This window comes from Triticum aestivum, chromosome 3A, assembly GCF_018294505.1.
Source record: "Triticum aestivum cultivar Chinese Spring chromosome 3A, IWGSC CS RefSeq v2.1, whole genome shotgun sequence".
Taxonomy (NCBI): Eukaryota; Viridiplantae; Streptophyta; class Magnoliopsida; order Poales; family Poaceae; genus Triticum; species Triticum aestivum.
The window spans coordinates 92876236-92887170 of NC_057800.1; positions in this window are offsets into that span (position 1 = coordinate 92876236).

Sequence of the window (10935 nt, forward strand, 5' to 3'; positions counted from 1 at the left end):
ACAGGCCCTCTGGTCGAGAAGTTAAATTTAGTTGAAAAAGAAAATGATCATTTGAAAGAAAAAATTAAAAGAATTGAAGAAGAGAAGATGACATTGGAGTTATATGTTGCCGATGTCATCGATGATCACAAGATGAAGATGAATGCAATGCGCTTGAAGATGGATGCAATGCGCCTGAAGCTTAAGAAGATTAGAAAATATGCCATTGATAATGAGGCTTGGTATCATTATGCCATTGGATAAATTGTTAACTTAGTTGTGATCTTCATCACATTTGTTGTGATTAGGGTAAGTTTTCTCTAGTGTTTTGCTTTACAAATGGATACTTCGCTTATTTTCCTCCTAAATGGCATAATTACCTAAGTTAGATAAAAATGAGCTATACTTAGCTTATTCAGTTCATTTATGACATACTTAGCATACTTAGGTAAAAAATGGCATGATAATCTTTGTTAGCTCCAAAATGATATAGACTTAGCTTATTTTCCTCGAAAATGACATAGTAACCTTAATAAGCTCCAAAATGACCTATTTATCTAGCTTAGCTCTAAAATGACCTACACTTAGCATTTTTACCTAGCTTAGCAATAAAATGACAATTTACATACCTTAGTTAGAAGAAGAAGAAGATAAAGAAGAGGAGAGGAGAAAAAGAAAGAGAAGAAAAAAATCTTCTTTTTCTTCTAACTAGTCTTCTTCTTCTTCTTCTAATTTTCATCTTTCCCAATTTGCAGATTTGCTTTACATGAGGAAGCTTGGATTCATGGAGTGTACTATTCTTCTGGTGCTTCCTTGTTGTTTATGAAAACTTGTTTGGATATGTTGTTGGAAACTTGTTTCTGGTTATGTATATATGGATATGTTAGACTTCGTTGACCTATGTTGTTGGATTTAATGAAATATGTTGTTGGACATGCTGTTGGATATGTTGGATATGTATGGATGTATATCTGTGTTTGTAACTATGTCTAATTAATGGGATTTAAATAAAAATAGGGGATATATAGCCTCTTTGCCGTCCGCTAGCAGACGGCAAAGAGGACATGTGGCAGTCACCTGTGCAAACTGGGAACATTGGCTGCTTATTTGGTCATTTTGCCGTCCGCTGGCACACGGCAAAGTGACCAGCTATGCCGTCTGCCGGCAGACGGCAAAGATTCAAACTTCTTTGTCGTCTGCTGGCGGACGGCATATCTGGACACATGTGGCAGCTTCCCAGTGCTGCCTAGCTGGGATCTTTGTCGTCTGTCAGCGGACGGCAAAGAGCTTTAACTCTTTCTCGTCCGCTGGCAGACGACAAAGAGCGCCATTAACCCCCTAACAGCCCTCACGGCACCGCACTGCCATCCGCTGTCTTTGCCGTCTGCTGGCCTCGGATGGCGGACGGCGTAATCCTTTGCCGTCCATTTCTAAGAAGCGGACGACAAAGAAGGACTTTGCTGGCACGTGTTCATCCGGACAGTTTGCCATCTGCTAGCGGACGGCAAAGAAGATTACCGTCCAAGATCTATGCCTTTGCCGTCCGCCATGGCGGATGGAAAAGAAGCTGATTCCAGTAGTGTTATATCAACTAAAAACTATCAACTATGTCTAAATTTTACTAATCAGTTAATCATATCAAGTAAAAACTATCAACTATCATATCTCTCTCTCTGTCTCTCTCTCTAAATGTTGCATATCAACTAGCCTACTAAATCAAAATGTTCTAAATCAACTAAAACAACTAGCCTACTAAATCAACTAGCCTACTAAATCAATAGAATCAAAATGTTCTAAATCAACTAAATCAACTAGCCTACTAAATCAACTAAATCAACTAGCCTACTAAATCAACTAAATCAACTAGCTTACTAAATCAACTAGCCTACTAAATCAACTAAATCAAAATGTTCTAAATCAACTAAATCAACTAGCCTACTAAATCAACTAAATCAAAATGTTCTAAATCAACTAAATCAACTAGCCTACTAAATCAACTAAATCAACTAGCCTACTAAATCAACTAAATCAACTAGGCTACTAAATCAACTAGCCTACTAAATCAACTAGCCTACTAAATCAAATCAAAATGTTTTAAATCAACTAAATCAACTAGCCTACTAAATCAACTAAATCAAAATGTTCTAAATCAACTAAATCAACTAGCCTACTAAATCAAGTAAATCATATCAACTAAATCAAAATGTTGCATATGAAATAGCCTGCTAAATCTAGCTAGAGCAGCCCTCAGGGGGGTGCTGATGATGAGGGGGATGGCATGGTGACCTCGTTCGGGGGTGCTGACTAGGGGAAGGCCAGTGACTTTCCTACGAGAGGGGGCGACGACAGCGGCCGGCGAGGGGATCGAGGGCGGTCGGCCAAAGGCGCCCGGCCAGAGCTCGCGGGCGGCGATAGAGTGGGCGGCAAGAGGGTGGAGGAGCATCGGAGGGGGGCGAGAGGGGGAGGAGCATTACCTGCGTCAGCGGTGGCGGTGGCGTGCGGTGGCGGAGGAGAAACCCTAACCACAGATGCCGGCGTCGGGCGGAGAGGGACGATTAAGAGATGAGCGCGTGCAGGGGGCAGCCTACGTGTTTTCTTTTGCTGTAGCAGTAGCGCGGGGACTGGGAGAGCTCTACTACTAAGCCAAATATCAGTAGCACTTTGTCCTGAAAAAACTCTACTTATAAGGATAATCATGTAAAAACATCAAAAATATACATTGGTCATCATTGATCTTTTTGTGTAGAATCTAAATAGTCAACATGAATCCTCACCGTACCTTTATAGGCACAGGTGAAGATTCATATTTCAGCCAAAAACCCTACACATACAGTTCAATGAAGACCAAGTGCTCATGATAGTTTGAGAAGTAACATATTTAAGGTGGTAAACACCCTGTTTGCTTAGTAGTATGGGACTAAACTTAATTAGTTGCAAGAGGGGATGATACTTAGCAGTAGCGAGTGTTGGAGAAATGCGCTGCTACTATGTACTTTAGCAATAGCGTGGCCCTGAGAAGGGCACTACTACTATACCAAGCCTGGAGGCAACACCCTGGTAATTATAGTAGTACTCTCTTTTCGACTAGCGCGCTACTACTACCGGGCTATTAGTAGCGCGGTCGACTGAAGCATGTTATTGCTAAATAGCAGTAGCGTCTATTTTTAAACAATGCTGCTGGTAAGATTCTGTGTATAAGGTTTTCCCTTGTAGTGTAGATGCAATAATAAAGTTGTTATTTATATTTCCTTATATCATGATAAATGTTTATTATTCATGCTAGAATTATATTAACCGGAAACTTAGTACATGTGTGAATACATAGATAAATAGAGTGTACCTAGTATGCCTCTACTTGACTAGCTCATTAATCAAAGATAGTTAAGTTTCCTTGCCATGGACATGTGTTGTAATTTGATGAACGGGATCACATCATTAGAGAATGATGTGATGGACAGGACCCATCTGTTAGCTTAGCACTATGATCGTTTAGTTTATTGCTATAGCTTTCTTCATGACTTATACATGTTCCTTAGACTATGAGATTATGCAACTCCCGAATACCAGAGAAACACCTTGTGTGCTATCAAACGTCACAACGTAACTGGGTGATTATAAAGATGCTCTACAGGTGTCTCCGATGGTGTTTGTTGAGTTGGCATAGATCAAGATCAGGATTTTTCACTCCGATTGTCGGAGAGGTATCTCTGGGCCCTCTCGGCAATGCACATCACTGTAAGCCTTGCAAGCAACGTGACTAATGAGTTAGTTACGGGATGATGCATTATGGAAAGAGTAAAGAGACTTGCCGGTAACAGGATTGAACTAGGTATGATGATACCGACGATCGAATCTCAGGAATGTAACATACCGATGACAAAGGGAACAAAGTATGTTGTTATGCGGTTTGACCGATAAAGATCTTCACAGAATATGTAGGAACCAATATGAGCATCCAGGTTCCGCTATTGGTTATTGACCGAAGATGAGTCTCGGTCATGTCTACATAGTTCTCGAACCCGTAGGGTCCGCACGCTTAACATTTGATGACAATCGGTATTATGAGTTTATGTGTTTTGATGTATCAAAGGTAGTTCGGAGTCCCGGATGTGATCACAGACATGACTAGGAGTCTCGAATTGGTCGAGACATGAAGATTGATATATTGGAAGGTTATGTTTGGACACCGGGATGGTTTCGGATGAGTTCGGGCATATACCGGAGTACCGGGGGGTTACCGGAACCCCCGAGGGTTTAATGGGCCTACATGGGCTTTAATGGAAGAGAGAGGAAGCGGCCAAGAGGTGGCTCCCCCCTCCCCAAGCCCAATCCAAATTGGGAAGGGGGCCGGCCCCCTTTCCTTCTTCTCCTCTTCCCCTTCCTTCCCCCTCCTATTAGGACTAGGAAAGGGGGGAAACCTACTCCTAGTAGGAGTAGGAATCCCCCCTTGGGGAGCACCATGAGGGCCGGCCGGCCCCCTTGTCCCCTCGTTTATATACGGGGGAGCGGGGCACCCCATAGACATACAAGTTGACAATTGTTTTAGCCGTGTGTGGTGCCCCCCTCCACAGATACACACCTCGGTCATATTGTCGTAGTGCATAGGTGAAGCCCTGCGCCTGTAACTTCATTATCACCGTCAACATGCCGTCGTGCTGACGAAACTCTCCCTCCACCCCAACTAGATCAAGAGTACGAGGGACGTCACCGAGCTGAACGTGTGCAAATCACGGAGGTGTCGTGCGTTCGGTACTTGATCGGTTGGATCGTGAAGATGTTCGACTACATCAACCGCGTTTCTTGACGCTTCCGCTTTCGTTATACGTGGGTACGTAGACATACTCTCCCTCTCGTTGTTATGCATCCCTAGATAGATCTTGCGTGATCGTAGGAATATTTTTGAAATACTGTATTCCCCAATAGTGGCATCCGAGCCAGGTCTATGCATGAGTAGAACACAAAGGAGTTGTGGGTGTGGGTATGTACATCTTGCTTCCCGTCACTAGTTGTTTCTTGATTCGGCAGTATTTTTGGATGAAGCGGCCCGGACCAACATTACATGACCGCGTTCATGAGACTGGTTCTACCGACGTGCTTTGCACACAGGTGGCTGGCGGGTGTCAGTTTCTCCAACTTTAGTTGAATCGGATTCGATGAACAATGTTGTTTCTGAAGATCAAAAAGCAATCACTATACCGTGTTGTGGTTTTTGATGCGTAGGTAAGAATGGTTCTTGCTAAGCCCGTAGCATCCACATAAAACTTGCAATAACAAAGTAGAGGACGTCTAATTTGTTTTTGCAGGGCATGTTGTGATGTGATATGGTCAAGACATGATTATATAAATTGTTGTATGAGATGATCATGTTTTGTAACATAGTTATCGGCAACAGGCAGGAGCCATATGGTTGTCGCTTTATTGTATGAAATGCAATTGCCATGTAATTGCTTTACTTTATCACTAAGAGGTAGCGATAGTCGTAGAAGCAATAGTTGGCGAGATGACAACGATGCTTCGATGGAGATTAAGGTGTCAAGTAGGTGATGATGGTGATCATGAAGGTGCTTTGGGGATGGAGATCAAAGGCACAAGATGATGATGGCCATATCATATCACTTATATTTGATTGCATGTGATCATTATCCTTTATGCATCTTATTTTGCTTAGTTCGGCGGTAGCATTATAAGATGATCTCTCACTAAATTTCAAGGTACAAGTGTTCTCCCTACGTATGCACCGTTGCAACAGTTCGTCGTGCCGAGACACCACGTGATGATCGGGTGTGATAAGCTCTATGTTCACATACAACAGGTGCAAGCCAGTTCGGCATGCGCAGAATACTCGGGTTATACTTGACGAGCCTAGCATATGAAGATATGGCCTCGGAACACTGAGACCGAAAGGTCGAGCATGAATCATATAGTAGATATGATCAACATAGTGATGTTCACCATTGAAAACTACTCCTTCTCACGTGATGATCGGACATGGTTTAGTTGATATGGATCACGTGATCACTTAGATGATTAGAGGGATGTCTATCTAAGTGGGAGTTCTTAAGTAATATGATTAATTGTACTTTAATTTATCATGAACTTAGTACATGATAGTATTTTGCATGTCTATGTTATTGTAGATAAATGGCCCATGCGATTGTTCCGTTGAATTTTAATGTGTTCCTAGAGAAAGCTAAGTTGAAAGATGATGGTAGAAACTAAACAGACTGGGTCCGTAACTTGAGGATTATCCTCATTGCTGCACAAAAGAATTATGTCCTTGATGCACTGCTAGGTGATGGGCCTATTGCAGGAGCATATGCAGACGTTATGAACTTTTGGCAAGCTCAGTATGCTGGCTACTTGATAGTTTAGTGCGCCATGCTTTATGGCTTAGAACCGGGACTTCAAAACATTTTGAACGCCATGGAGCATATGAGATGTTCGAAGAGTTGAAATTGGTATTTCATACTCATGCCCGTGTGAAGAGGTGTGAGACCTCTGACAGTAGTTTGCCTACAAGATGGAGGAGAATAGCTCAACCAGTGAGCATGTGCTCAGATTGTCTGGGTACTACAATCGCTTGAATCAAGTGGGAGTTAATCTTCCAGATAAGATAGTGATTGATAGAGTTCTCTAGTCACTATCGCCAAGTTATTGGAACTTCATGATGAACTATAATGTGTAAGGGATGACGAGAACGATTCCCGAGCTCTTCGTGATGCTGAAATCAGCAAAGGTATAAATCAAGAAAAGCATCAAGTGTTGATGGTTGACAAGACCACTAGTTTCAAGTAAAAGGGCAAGGGAAAGAAAGGGAACTTCAATAAGAATGGAAAGCAAGTTTATACTCCCATGAAGAAGCCCAAAGTTAGACCCAAGCCTGAAACTAAGTGCTTCTACTGCAAAGGAAATGGTCACTGGAAGTGGAACTTCCCTAGATACTTGGCAGATAAGAAGGATGGCAAAGTGAACAAAGGTATATTTCATATAGATGATTGATGTGTACTTTACTAGTGCTTATAGAAACCCCTCAGTATTTGATACTGGTTCAGTTGCTAAGAGTAGTAACTCGAAACGGGAGTTGCGAAATAAACAGATACTAGTTAAGGGCGAGGTGATGGTGTGAGTTGGATGTGATTCCAAGGTTGATAAGATCACCATTGCACACTCCATTTACCTTCGGGATTAGTGTTGAACCTAAAATAAATGTTATTTGGTGTTTGCGTTGAGCATAAATATGATTGGATCATGTTTATTGTAATACGGTTATTCATCAAAGTCAAAGAATAATTGTTGTTCTATTTACATGAATAAAACCTTCTATGGTCATACACTCAATATAAATGGTTTATTGAATCTCGATCACAATGATACACATATTCATAATATTGAAACCAAAAGATGCAAAGTTAATAATGATAGTGCAACTTATATGTGGCACTGCCATTTAGGTCATATTGGTGTAAAGCGCATGAAGAAACTCCATGATGATGGACTTTTGGAATCACTTGGTTATGAATCACTTGATGCTTACGAACCATGCCTCATGGGCAGTATGAGTAAGACTCCATTCTTCGGAACAATTGAGCGAGCAACAGACTTGTTGGAAATAATGCATACTGATGTGTGCGGTCCAATGAGTGTTGAGGCTCGCGGCGGGTATCGTTATTTTCTGACCTTCACAGATGATTTGAGCTAATACGAGTATATCTACTTGATGAAACATAAGTCTGAAACATTTTGAAAAGTTCAAAGAATTTCGGAGTGAAGTGGAAAATCATCGTAACAAGAAAATAAAGTTTCTACGATCTGATCGCAGAAACAAATATTTGAGTTACGAGTTTGGTCTTCATTTGAAACAATGTGGAATAGTTTCCCAACTCACGCCACCTGGAACACCACAATGTAATGGTGTGTCCGAACATCATAATCGTACTTTATTAGATATGATGCAATTTATAATGTCTCTTACCGAATTACCACTATCGTTTTGGGGTTATGCATTAGAGACAACTGCATTCACGTTAAATAGGGCACCATCTAAGAATCTGTTGAGACGACACCGTATGAACTCTGGTTTAGCAAGAAACCTAAGCTATCGTTTCTTAAAGTTTGGGGTTGCGATGCTTATGTGAAGAAGTTTCAACCTGATAAGCTCAAACCCAAATCAGAGAAGTGTGTCTTCATAGGATACCCAAAAGAAGCTATTGGGTACACCTTCTATAACAGATACGAAGGTAAGATCTTTGTTGCTAAGAGTGGATCCTTTCTATAGAAGGAGTTTCTCTCTAAAGAAGTGAGTGGGAGGAAATTAGAACTTGATGAGGTAATTGTACCTGCTCCCATATTGGAAAGTAGCTCATCACAGAAATCAGTTCTAGTGATTCCTACACCAATTAGTGAGGAAGCCAATGATGATGATCATGAAAACTTCTCATCAAGTTACTACCGAACCTCGTAGGTCAAACAGAGTAAGATCCGCACCAAACTGGTATGGTAATCCTGTTTTGGAGGTCATGTTACTTGACCATGACAAACCTACGAACTATGGGGAAGCGATGATGAGCCCAGATTCCGCAGAATGGCTTGAGGCCATGAAATCTGAGATAGAATCCATGTATGAGAACAAAGTGTGGACTTTGGTGGACTTGCCCGTTGATCGGCAAGCCATTGAGAATAAATGGATCTTTAAGAGGAAGACAAACGCTGATAGTAGTGTTACTATCTACAAAGCTCGAATTGTCGCAAAAAGTTTTCGACAAGTTCAAGGTGTTGACTACGATGATATTTTATCACTCGTAGCGATACTTAAGTCTGTCCGAATCATGTTAGCAATTGCCACATTTTATGAAATCTGGCAAAGGGATGTCAAAACTGCATTCCTTAATGGATTTCTTAAAGAAGAGTTGTATATGATACAACAAGAAAGTTTTGTCAGTCCTAAAGGTGCTAACAAAGTCTACAAGCTTCAGCGATCCATCTATGGACAGGTGCAAACATCTCGGAGTTGGAACATAAGCTTTGATGAGTTCATCAAATCATATGGTTTCATACAGACTTGCGGTGAAGCCTATATTTACAAGAAAGTGAGTGGGAGCACTACAACCTTTCTAATAAGTATATGTGAATGACATATTCTTGATCGGAAATGATGTAGAATTTTCTGGAAAGCATAAATGAGTGTTTGAAAGTAGTTTTTTAAAGAAAGACCTTGGTGAAGCTACTTACATATTGAGCATCAAGATCTATAGAGATAGATCAAGACGCTTGATATATTTTTCAATCAGTACATACCATGACAAGATTTTGAAGTAGTTCAAAATGGAACGGTCAAAGAAGGAGTTCTTGCCTGTGTTGCAAGGTGTGAAGTTGAGTAAAGACTCAAAACAGGACCACGACAGAAAATAGAAAGAGAATGAAAAGTCATTGCCTATGCCTCAACCATACATTCTATAGAGTATGTTATGTTGTGTACCAGACCTATTGTGTACCTCACCAAGAGTTTGGCAAGAGGGTACAATAGTGATCCAGGAGTGGATCACTGGACATTGGTCAAAATTATCCTCAGTGGAATAAGGATATATTTCTTGGTTATGGAGGTGACAAAAAGCTCGTCATAAAGAGTTATGTCGATGCAAGCTTTGACACCGATCTGGATTACTCTAAGTCTCGATCTAGATACATATTGAAAGTGGGAGTGATTAGCTAGCAGAGTAGCTCCGTGCAGAGCATTGTAGACATAGAAAATTTGCAAAATACATACTTCTCTGAATGTGGCAGACCCGTTGACTAAATTTCTCTCACGAGAAAAACATAATCACTCTTTGGGTGTTAATCACATAGCGATGTGAACTAGATTATTGACTCTAGTAAACCCTTTGAGTATTAGTCACAAGGAGATGTGAACTAATCACATAAAGATGTGAACTATTGGTGTTAAATCACATGGCGATTTGAACTAGATTATTGACTCTAACGCAAGTAGGAGACTGAAGGAAATATGCACTTGAGGCAATAATAAAGTTGTTATTTATATTTCCTTATATCATGATAAATGTTTATTATTCATGCTAGAATTGTATTAATCGGAAACTTAGTACATGTGTGAATATATAGACAAACACAGTGTCCCTAGTATGCCTTTACTTTACTAGCTCATTAATCAAAGATGGTTAAGTTTCCTAGCCATAGATATATGTTGTCATTTGATGAACGGGATCACATCATTAGAGACTGATGTGATGGACAAGACCCATCTGTTAGCTTAGCACTATGATCGTTTAGTTTACTACTATAGCTTTCTTCACGACTTATACATGTTCCCCAGTCTATAAGATTATGCAACTCCCGAATACCGGAGGAACACCTTGTGTGCTATCAAACGTCACAACGTAACTGGGTTATTATAAAGATGCTCTACAGGTGTCTCCGATGGTGTTTGTTGAGTTGGCATAGATCGAGATTAGGATTTGTCACTCCGATTGTCGGAGAGGTATCTCTAGGCCCTCTCGGTAATGCACATCACTATAAGCCTTGCAAGCAACATGACTAATGAGTTAGTTACGGAATGATGCATTACAAAACGAGTAAAGAGACTTGCCAGTAACGATATTGAACTAGGTACGATCATACCGATGATCGAATCTCGGGAAAGTAACATACCGATGACAAAGAGAACAATGTATGTTGTTATGCGGTTTGACCGATAAAGATCTTTGTAGAACATGTAGGAACCAATATGAGCATCCAGGTTCCTCTATTGGTATTGACCTGAGATGAGCCTCAGTCATGTTTACATGGTTCTCGAACCCGTAGGGTCCGCACGCTTAACGTTTGATGACAATCGGTATTATGAGTTTATGTGATTTCATGTACCGAAAGTAGTTCGGAGTCCCGGATGTTATCACGGACATGATGAGGAGTCTCGAAATGGTCAATACATGAAGATTGATATAT